General features: G+C 40.7%; 1 long non-coding RNA gene across 2 annotated transcripts; it reads right to left on the reverse strand.

The window, feature by feature from the left end:
• Positions 1-291: 291 nt before the first annotated feature.
• Positions 292-7,187, reverse strand: LOC108513554 (uncharacterized). Of its 2 annotated transcripts, none has more exons than XR_001880932.1 (4): positions 7,050-7,187; positions 6,828-6,941; positions 5,799-5,863; positions 292-969 (listed from the first exon to the last, which is right to left on the reverse strand). It is a non-coding gene; the product is annotated as an uncharacterized LOC108513554 (long non-coding RNA). The 2 variants fall into 2 exon arrangements; XR_001880931.1 differs by having other exon boundaries at positions 6,828-6,945.
• Between the last annotated feature and the right edge of the window lie 3,972 nt (positions 7,188-11,159).

Below are 11,159 nucleotides of genomic sequence, written 5' to 3' on the forward strand. Positions count from 1 at the left end.
CTCATGCCTGTAAACTCAGCACTTTGGAAGGCCTAGGCAGGAGGATATCTTGAGCTGAGGAGTTCGAGACCAGCTTGGGCAACATGGTGAAATCTTGTCTCTATAAAAATACAAAAATTAGCCAGGCAGGGTGGTGCACCCCCGTGGTCCCTGTTACTTGGGAGGCTGAGGTGCCCGGAGTCTTGCTGTGCAGAGGTTGCAGTTAGCCAGGATAATGCCACTGCACTCCAGCTTGGATGACATAGCTGGACTGTCTCAAAACAACAAACGCAACTTTTTATTTATAGAGAAAAACTCTGAACTAATTTTTTCTCTTAAAATGGATCCTCACAAGCTCACACACCCACTTCTTCTGCAATAGTCTCTGGGAATACATTGGTTGAATAGTTTTAATTTCTGGACCCATGTCTCATGACTGCAGCTTATTCTGATTTTCTTCTCCTAGGTCTGAAGATGAGGCTTCAACTGCTGTCAATGTTTAAAATTTAGCCAGAGTTGGTGACTTTTTTAGATCCAGGAGTCAAAGCCCTTTAACTTAGTAGCACAAGGATTTTAAAAGAAATACAGAAAGTTACATGGATATAATAACTTTAATTTTTACAAATCTTCCCAAAGAAGAAGTGTGGTGTGGAGGTTGGGGAGAAGAGGTTGAGGGAGGAAGCAGGTCACAATTGAACTCTTGACTGTTCCAGGATAGCTGGCATGAGTATGGGGGCCACACAAGAAATAGAAAGTGAGAGGACAGGGCCCAGAATACACTGAGCGCAGGCCTTGCAGTGTCTGGGTCCTCCAGGCCTCTTCTGCAGAACCCCAGGCCTCTGGCACACGGGGAAGAAAGTGCTGCGCTATCGTTTGTGTCCAGGAAAACCAGGAACTCTTGGACTCAGGAGCCACCAGCTTTTGCAATTTTATATTCTTCTGGTCCTGGGTGTTCCACATAGCTTAGGAACCTGGCTGGTGACATTAATTCTAGAAGCAAATTGCATATGAAAACGGAATTAATGACATTAACATCAAATTCTATCATCTCGTGTGAAAGCTATACAGAGTCAAATAGTTTGGCTCAGGGCATGAAAAGAAAAAGTAGTACTGGGCTTATGAAGAGAAAGCTGTTCTGTGGGACCCTGGTTTATAGAAAGTTTATCATTTCCCCAAATCACATTGCTAGTCCTGAGCAGAGACTGGAATTCTGTTCTGCCAGGAGAAAAATGCTTAGGGGTGACTATCTATTAATGAACATTTGGGATGTTAGTGAAAAGCATGCAAGAGCGGGTGCCCAGTTCTCTCTCTCTGTAAAATACACATAAAACTTATCATCTTAACCATTAAGCATACAGTTCATAATGCTTTGCAACCATTGTCATCATCCATCTCCACAACTCTTTGTATCTTCTAAAAGTGAAACTCTGTATTCTTTAAAGAATAACTCCCCACTTTCCTCTCTCTCATCCCTGGAAATCACCATTCTACATTGTGTCTATGATATTCACTATCCCAAGTACACCATGTAAGTGGAATCATACAGTATTTTTTTTTTTTGTGACTGGGCTTATTTCATTTAGCATAATGTCCCTTAGGTTCACCTGTGATGTAGCATGTTAGCATTTCCTTCTTTTTAAAGGCTGACTGTCTATATGTACCACGTCTTGCTTATCTTTTCATATGTGAATGGACACTTGAGTTGCTTCCTCATCTTTGCTATTATGCATAATGCTGCTATGAACTTGGGTGTACAAATATCTTCCTGAGACTATGCTTTTAATGCTTTTGAGTATATGTCCAAAAGTGAAATTGCTGGGTCATATGGTAATTCTATTTTTAATTTGTTGAGGAACTTTCTGTTTTCTACATTGGCTGTACCAATTTACATGCCTACAACAGTGCAGGCATAGGGGTTCCAAACTCCTTATATCCTTGCCAACTCTTGTTATCTTTTTTTTTTTTTTTTGTGGTAGCCATCCTAGTGGATGTGCAGTGGTACCTGTATCTCATTGTAGTTTTGATTTGCATTTCCCTAAGAATTAGTGATGCTGAACATTTTTTTTCTATGTGCTTATTGGCCATTTGTATGTCTTCTTTGGAGAAATGTCTGTTTAAGTCCTCTGCCCATTTTTGAAATGGGTTGTTTGTTTTTTGATCATGAGTTTTAGAAAGTGTTAATTTATTCTGGATGTCAATACTTCATCAGACATATGTTTAAGAATATTTTTCCCTATTGTAGAATTGTATTCAAACTCTATCAGTGGTTATTGGCAAGCAGTCTATTATCAGTGCATTCAGGGCTATTCATTCTCTGTCTATTCCCTCATCACACCCCATTGATCAGTTATTAGTTCAGAAACCAGAAAGTTAAAGGCAAGGGAAAAAGTACACAAGGGAATTTCTGGCAATTTTTCATGTTTAATGATTTTTCTCTTTCCCCCCAACTTTCTTTTTTTTTTCTCTAACATTAGGGTCTTAGGCCTGCCAAAAGAACATTTCTCTCTCTCTCTCTCATTCTCTCTCTCTCTCTCTTTTTTTTTTTTTTTTTTTTGATGGAGTCTTGCTCTGTCAGCAGGCTGGAGTGCAGTGGCACCATCTCAGCTCACTGCAACCTCCACCTCCCTGGTTCAAGTGATTCTCCTGCCTTAGCCTCCGGAGTAGCTGGGATTACAGGTGCACGCCACTAGGTCAAGCTAATTTTTGTATTTCAAGATGGTCTCGATCTCTTGACCTCGTGATCCACCCGCCTTGGCCTCCCAAAGTACTGGGATTACAGGCATGAGTTGCCGTGCCTGGCCGAACATTTCTCTCTTAAATGTATTTTTCTGACACCCTTCTTCCTGTCCGTTGTCCTATCTCCCAGACCTTAGAATGAGATCTTAGGTAAGGAGGTCTTACTAATTAACTGCACTGTTATTGCTTATTGTTTTTTCTTTTGAAAACTAGGTCAGACAAAATTCAAGCTATTTAGAGAGAAGTACCACAGTTTCTCTCACCCCTACTTCACAAGTTGGTAACAACTATGAGCCTACAAGTTGGTGACAACTATGAGAACAACGATCAAACCAGAAAATCAATGTATTTAAATAAAAACACATCAGTGCCTACAGCATGCAACAAAATAATTAGTCCCTCAGGTGGTCCCTGTTTCATAAGCAAACACGAACTGGAGGTATCAGAATTGAGGATGAAATAGCAGAAGTATCATCCTGTGATTAAACATGTGAACACTAGCAATGCTCTTACAATCTACTATGAAATGACGGATGATTATTTTCTGGATATGATATAGCCTCAGAACAGCGAGGGAGGCACAGAGAATGTTGGTAACAGGAAAAGATGGAAAGGGTGCGGTGGATATCTTAGTTAATAAAGAGGTGGGGTGAAAGGGGTTTAGAAAGTAGCTTCCAGAGAAGGAAGTCTGAGCTTTCACGCACCATGGAACTAATACTAGGTAAAACATAGCCCCCAGAATTTCTGGAAAGGAGTAATTAGGATAAAATCCTACTTAATATTTATTATTTTACATGGTGCTAGGCTATGCTTAAGGAAGGATACCCATTAACCTCACTGATATAATGAGTACTGCAATTATATCTGGTTTTACTAATAATGGAAATGAAACACAAGGATTAAACTAACTTCTGAAAGTCAAAGAGGTGAGAAGAGATTCACAGCAGGATCATGCCAGAATCCTAACACTTAAACCACTAGCCTACAACACAGGCCAGGTGTTTGATTTACCATGTCTGATTTCACCTTTGTCCCAGAACTCAATCCCACTCCCATTCCAAGACTGGGATCCCCAGACCACAGAGGCATCTGCGACTTCCTTGGACTTCCAGGACACACTGGATAGGAGGCTTAACCTTGTTGTGGTTTTTTTGGAGTCGGGGTGGGGGCATTGGGAAAGGGAGGAGGGTTTCAGTAAACACGGGTGGTGATGACAGAACAATCTGAAGATGCTAGGAGAGACCCTAAGCACACTCTAATAGAAAATGCCTTAGGCCTGCCAAAAGAACATTTTTCTCTTAAATGTATTTTTCTGACATCTTTCTTCCTGTCTGTTGTCCTATCTCCCAACCTTAGAATGAGATTTTAGGGAAGGAGGTCTTGCAAATTAACTGCTCTTTTATTGCTCATCTTTTTGCTTTTGAAAAGTAGGTCAGACAGGGCCGGGGGCCGTGGCTAACGCCTGTAATCCCAGCACTTTGGGAGGCTGAGGTGGGTGGATCACCTGAGGTCAGGAGTTCGAGACCAGCCTGAACAAATGGATAAATCCCGTGTCTACTAAAAATACAAAATTAGCCAGGTTTGGTGGTGCATGCCTGTAATCCCAGCTACTCGGGAGGCTGAGGCAGGAGGATCTCTTGAACTGGGGAGGTGGAGGTTGCAGTGAGCTGAGTTTGCACCACTGCACTCCAGCCTGGGCAACAAAGAAACACCATTAAAAAAAAGAAAGAAAGAAAGAAAGAAAGAAAGAAAGAAAGAAAGAAAGAAAGAAAGACAGAAAGGAAAAGAAAACCAGGTCAGATAAAATTTGAGCTCTTTAGAGAGAAGAACCACAGTTTCCCTCACCCCTAGTACACAAATTGTGACAACTATGAGCCCACCCTGATTAAAGGAAAAGGTATAATTTGACAAATCTGGAGAAACATAGATAGCACTGGTTACTGCATAGAATCAGTAAATATGCTGACTCTAACTTGAAGCACTGTTTTGCACTATAAGTAGAACTAACTCTCTAGAGGTTCAGTTTCTCCAGAGGGTGATATGATACTCTCAGCAATGATAACTTTACTTCTAGGAACTTATGCTGCAGTGCAGTCCTTATGCATTAGTAGTTATGGATTATATGATACAATATAGTCTATAAACTGGATGCTACTTTTAAAAGAAGACAATATTTTCCAATAAAGAGGAGGAAATGTCCAAAAACAGTAATAACTGACAAGTTATTTCTCCCTCTATATAATTTCTTTGAAGGAAAGTAATATTCATGTTTGCATTTGCATAAAACAAAATATACTCCAAGATATATAAATAGTAGTAACTTATCATTTGGGAGGTTGGGAAAAGGAAGGTGTAAGTTCTGATTTCGCTTTATGCCTTACTGTCTCATTTCATTTTAAAGTAATATGTATTATTTTGGTAGTAAAATGTTTAGGAATAATTTAAAAGTAATAAAAGAATTTTAATGCTAGTCACTTTAAAAAATTACACTAGGTATTGTTTATGGAAAAAATACTAGATGATAGCTACTCTATGAAGAGTTTTATTTATACTATCCCATTTGGTTAGGTGCCATTATTTTGTCCATACCATAGGTAAGGACGTGTAATTTACATAATTTAAGTAATTAGTCAGCATGAAGGGAGGCTCAGCAAGTCTTTATCTGGGTAATCTGGTTTCCCACTGGGAAACCCCACACCTCTGTGTTATCACCACCTGGCCCTGTGCACTCTTTCTCTCTATACTTACCCCATTTCTATCAAACATCATCTAGGTATTAATAAGACTAATTTGTTTGCAAAATAAATTTTGTCTCTTTAAACTTGGCCTAATTATTTACACAAGTGCAGCAGGAATACTGATTTACCACATAGGTGCTCTTTAAGTTAGCTTACCTGGACATTTTCATAAGGAATCTCAAATTAGACTTCTAAAAGTGTCCAGATGCTAGGAAACCAAACCAGGATCTTGCTATCATACTTTGCCTGCAGTACCTAGAAATTTGGATGAATTCTCCTTTTCTTAAGGTCCTCTAGATATCCTGATGTTCCTGGGCCTGTCAGGAAGTGACATTTCTTACTCACCTGTGAGGAAAGGACCCCTTTTAAGCCAGGACAGTTTTTCATGTCTGAGTGTGCTATTTCTGTTCCTAAAAACCATGAAAGAAATAAAACAGTGATATTACATTCAACAGGGTAACTCTAAATCCTTGTTCTACCAGTGGAAATATAATATCTCTAGGGATTAAGCCTGATCTCCAGAATTTTCCCAAGACCATAGGAAAATAACATCCAGATATTTTAAAAAAGCACCTGCAAGATGAGCTGAGGGTCTCTCAGTATACAGGAAACTGTCACAAGGTGTGCCTTTTTTTCTTTTGAAGCAGTAAAAGAAGTTCTCATAATTCCCAAGGCTTTGCGCAAAACATAAGAGATATGGCCCAGCTTTGTAGCTGTTGTCATGCTACCTTACATGCATGTAAATCTGTTAAGGCTAACTCAATATTAGTGTTCTCTCTCTATTGGGTACTCAGGGGCCTTTTTGTTGTCAGGATTGCTTTATTTCTCCCACAGTGGATATATTCTTCCCCTTTCTTTCCTTCTAAATGGATTATTCTTAGAAGCAGTCATAGATAGGGCTTCCCAGAAGTTGGTTCCATGTGGTCAAGCAAACAGTTGTGTTCAGGGTAGGTTCAGTTCCTAGAACCTAATGTTCGTACAAGTAGTAGGGGATTCTCTTTTTAAAAAAGACGGTTGGGTGCAGTGGCTCACGCCTGTAATCCCAGCACTTTGGGAGGCCAAGGCAGGTGGATCACCTGAGGTCAGGAGTTCAAAACCAGCCTGACTAACATGGCAAAACTCTGTCTCTACTAAAAACACAAAAATTAGCCAGGCGTGGTGGTGGGCACTGTAATCCCAGCTACTGGGAGGCTGAGGGACAAGAATCACTCGAATCTGGGAGGTGGAGGTTGCAGTGAGTCAGGATCACGCCACTGCACTCCAGCCTGGGCAACAGAGTGAGACTCCAACTCAAAAAAAAAAAAAAACAATAAAAAATTCTAGTACAAAATTACAGACCTGTTCGAAGGACTCCTAAAAGGTAAGCTTTCTTACCTGCATGGTAAATTTGCCTGTGGCCTTGCATGATATCCCATACGGGCCAATGAGGTAGCACAGCATTGAATCGCCCCTTACTCCTTCCTGTTCCACTTCCTCTCTTAACTTCCACTTTCTCAACAAAAAAAAACATTTAGATTAAAAAGTCTCATATAAGTTTTCACTTTAGCTAGTGCTGCCTGGGGAAGCCAGACCAAAAAACTATGCTGCTCTGCTTACCTTATATGCTTTGACTTTTTCCTCTGCCGTTTGAATCCCCAATAATTCAATCTGTATTGAAAAGATAATGAGGATGCCTACAAACGTGGAATAATTCAGATTAATATTGACCTTTGAATAGCCTGAATGAGACCTCTTGCCAGAAATTTAAAAGTCCACCTGAGTGGGGCAGAAAAATACATTAAAAGACCTTTTTAAGTATCAAGCAAGTATGAATATTTATAAGCCCATTTTGTTTATTACTCTTGTCAATTTCCCATTTTGGTCAGCCAATGTCTCTCAAGATCACAGATGTTAAAATTATAAGTGGTGTATTAGCATATTGAATCCAGCAACATATATATTTTAAAAGTACATCATGATATAGTAGGATTTACTCCAGGAACTCACATTTGAAAATCAGTCAATATTATTCACCACATTAACTGTAAAAATAAATAAAACTGCATGATCATATCAGTAGATGTAGAAAACCTTTTAAAAGTTAACCTCTCTTCATTATTATAACAAAAAATATCTTAACAAATAGAAAAAGTGGATTCCCTTATTTATTTAAGAGTATATCTGTAAGAGATGTACACTTAATATTCCACTTTGAAAGAAACAAAAATGTCTTACTCCAAAATATATTTCTTTGACATATTTTGAGATGGCTGTCAGAGGCAGCAAAAGAAGTAGCCTTGCAATGCCATTGTGTGGGAAAAATTTGCATCTGTAGAAAATCTGCCTTGATATATACAGGCCTTCTCTTTTCCAGATGTAGGAAGGATTAATGAGAGTCTGACACATTTAAAGGTCTTAAGGAAACAATTCTCTGAGGGATGCTATCTGTGAGATTTCATGTACATAACAAGACTACCATTGCTAGCAGACCTCATCTTCTCTCCCTCCTATAACCAGTTCTGCCATGATCCACTTCTTTCTGTAAACTCAAGCTGGTATACAAGCTCCTGCACCTCACTGGGGGGTTGGGTAATCATACATTTTGTATGTGTTTTCCCCTGTTAATCTTCTGTTTTTGTGAGTTGATTTTACAACAAACTTTCGGAGTGCTAAGAGAAAGATTTCCCTTCACCCCTAGAAATTCGATGTTGTAATCAGGAATCCAAAGTTTGGCTCTTTTGGAAGTCCACAGTTAAGGAAAACCAGGAGCTGATCAGCCAGCCTAACGATAAGAATTTCTTACCAGTCAGATTCCAGGCCCCTCTCTGTGGAATTTGGTCAAGTAGACAGTAAATATCACTCTTTGTTCATTTTTCCTGTCCAAAATCTTGACTGATGGGAGAAAAGGATTTGTGTGACCAGTGCTGGTGTATTGACTCTGGTGTACTTTCTGGTACTTTGTGGTATGAATCATATTGTTTCATCCATTTCCTCCTAGAGCAGTCTTTTCTTTGTCTTTCTCTTTCTGTGTTGTTCTGTCATAAAGAGGTGTACAGGTTGAGGTTTTTCTCTCATCTCGTTTTGTTTTGTTTTGTTTGAAATGGAGTATCGCTCTGTTGCCCAGCCTGGAGTGCAGTGGTGCGATCTTGGCTTACTGCAACCTCCTCCTCCTGGGTTTAAGCAATTCTCCCACCTCAGCCTCTCAAGCAGCTGAGATTACAGCTGCGTGCCACCATGCCTGGCTCATTTTTGTATTTTTAGTAGAAACGGGGTTTCACCATGTTGGCCAGGCTGGTCTCGAACTCCCACCTCAAGTGATCTGCCCACCTTGGCCTCTCCAAGTGCTGGGATTACAGGCGTGAGTGTTTTGTCTTGTTTTTTAAGAGACGGCGTCTTACTCTATCACCCAGGCTGGAATGCAGTGGTGCAATCACAGTTCACTGTAACTTCAAACTCCTGGGCTCAAGTCATCCTCCTGCCTTAGCCTCCCCAGTAGCTACGACTACAGGCACATGTCACCATGCCCAACTAATCTTTTAAAAATATTTCTGTAGAGATGGGTCTCCCTACCTGCCCAGGCTGCTCATGAACTCCTGGCCTCTCAAAGCACTAGGATTACAGGTGTGAGCCACCATACTCAGCCTGAAATAATCAATATGCCAGAGGTATATTGATATATTGGCATATTGGGGTGGTGTATTCTGGTCTCTTACAGTCGTATTTTGAGGGAGTGTGTCCAGAATAATAACTCAGAATTTAGGTTGGTGTCTTGAACTGGAGTATTAGGGAGAAGAGACAGTAAAATCACACACACACACACGCACACACACACACACACACCCATATTAGAAGACGGGCCTTAAATTCACACTAAAAGTTGATTTAACACTGAATGGTAAAATTACATTTATCTATTCAACCACAGGCAGAGCTGTACAAACTCAAACTTCCCTAAGTGAGGGTGTACATCTACAAAATGGAACTGAGAAGCAAGCCCAGTACAAAGCATGTGCTCACCGCAGTTTTCAGTTGAGAATGAAATCAGATAAAGCACAAAATACAGTTGGCACAGTGTCTCACAAATAATGATTTTTGTGCCATGAACCACTCAATATGTGAGGAGAAGTAAAAGATGAGGCAAGAAGCTGAAAGTATTTATGATAAATTGCACCTTAGAAAAAACCAGAGGAGTGAGGAACATGATTTTGCCACTTGCCCAACCATTTCAATGTATTGAACTACATTGTGAAAAAACAAATATGATCATATAGAACCTGGTAGTTCAAGACCAGACTGGCCAAAATGGCAAAACCCCCTCTCTACTAAAAATACAAAAAAATTGCTGGCCGTTGTGGCTGGTGCCTGTAATCCCAGCTACTTGGGAGGCTGAGGCATCAGAATAGTTTGAACCCAGGAGGCAGAGGTTGCAGTGAGCTGAGATCGTACCACTGCACTCCAGCCCGGGCAACAGAGCCAGACCCTGTCTCTAAATAAATAAATTTAAAAAAATCACAACTCCAATCTCCATGCTATTTCTAAGAGGTAAATAAATAAAATGGCATTTAAGTTTTAAAATAAAGGAGCGGATACCTGAATTTAATCAATTCTAGGGTAAATATTTTTCTCACTTTAGTGTCTCTGAAACAGGTATGTATTCCTACTATTATGATACTTTAATTTGTAGCATTTTCCCCTGTTAATGGTGTAGGTAATAATGTCTCTGGTGACCCCTTCTTAAAGAGTTCCTAATCCTGGCTTTATTTTTATTTCATTTTATTTTTTGAGACAAAGTCTCACTCTGTCACCCAGGCTGGAGTGCAGTGGTGCCGTCAAGGATCATCTTTCACTGCAGCCTAGACCTCCTGGGCTCAAGAGATCCTCCCACCACAGCCTCCGGGGTAGCTGGGACTACAGGAACCCACGATCACATCTGGCTAATTTTTAAAATTCTTTTGTAGTGTCAGGGTCTTGCTATGAGCTTCGGGTGGTCCTGAACGCCTGGGTTAACGTGATCCTCCCGCCTGGGCCTCCCAAAGTGCTGGGATTACTGGAGTGAACTATGGCTCCCGCTCAGCTTTTCCATTAAAATGCTCTGCTGGGGGGAAATGAGGAGTGCGAAGCAGTGGGTGGGGCTTTTCTTTTACAAAGGCTCTGCCTGGGCTGTTACTTCTGGTGAAGTGCTTGTAACTTTTTAGGTGGAAACGATGCCATTTTTCCTTTATTCTCCGGTCCCTAAGACCAGGAGGCAATTGGAGGATCCTCAAATACCAGGGAGAAACCAGCTAGCAGAAGTAGTATGGTGGGAGGGGAAGACCAAGGCAAATGCCTTCGGAGTGGATGAGAATTGCGACTTCAAATTGGGTCTACTGACCTGTGAAGGCCCTTTTCTATGCTCTCTCTGGACCTGTCCTCTGCCCAGGTTCATCTAGAAAAGGATGGAATTGGTTGCATGGTATCTTCTGGGTGAGGTTGGGAGATGATGTGGGAACGCTCCCGGTAGGGTCTGTAGGTCTCTCGTGAGGATTTCATGGGATGTGTAGATTTTTGGGGAAATGTGAAAGCTTAGAGGAAAGGGACGTTTTTCTTCCGGGCAGAGGCAGTTCCATATTTCCTATGGGAAAGGAGTTTTTAGCTGCACTCTGACTGAAAAGTGGGAAACAGAGAATTCAAGCGCTTGAACATTCGCCTGCTTTGCATTTCCCGAAAGACAGAGAAAACGTCAGTGAT

This window comes from Rhinopithecus bieti, unplaced genomic scaffold (genome assembly GCF_001698545.2).
Source record: "Rhinopithecus bieti isolate Rb0 unplaced genomic scaffold, ASM169854v2 scaffold_33200, whole genome shotgun sequence".
Classification (NCBI taxonomy): domain Eukaryota; kingdom Metazoa; phylum Chordata; class Mammalia; order Primates; family Cercopithecidae; genus Rhinopithecus; species Rhinopithecus bieti.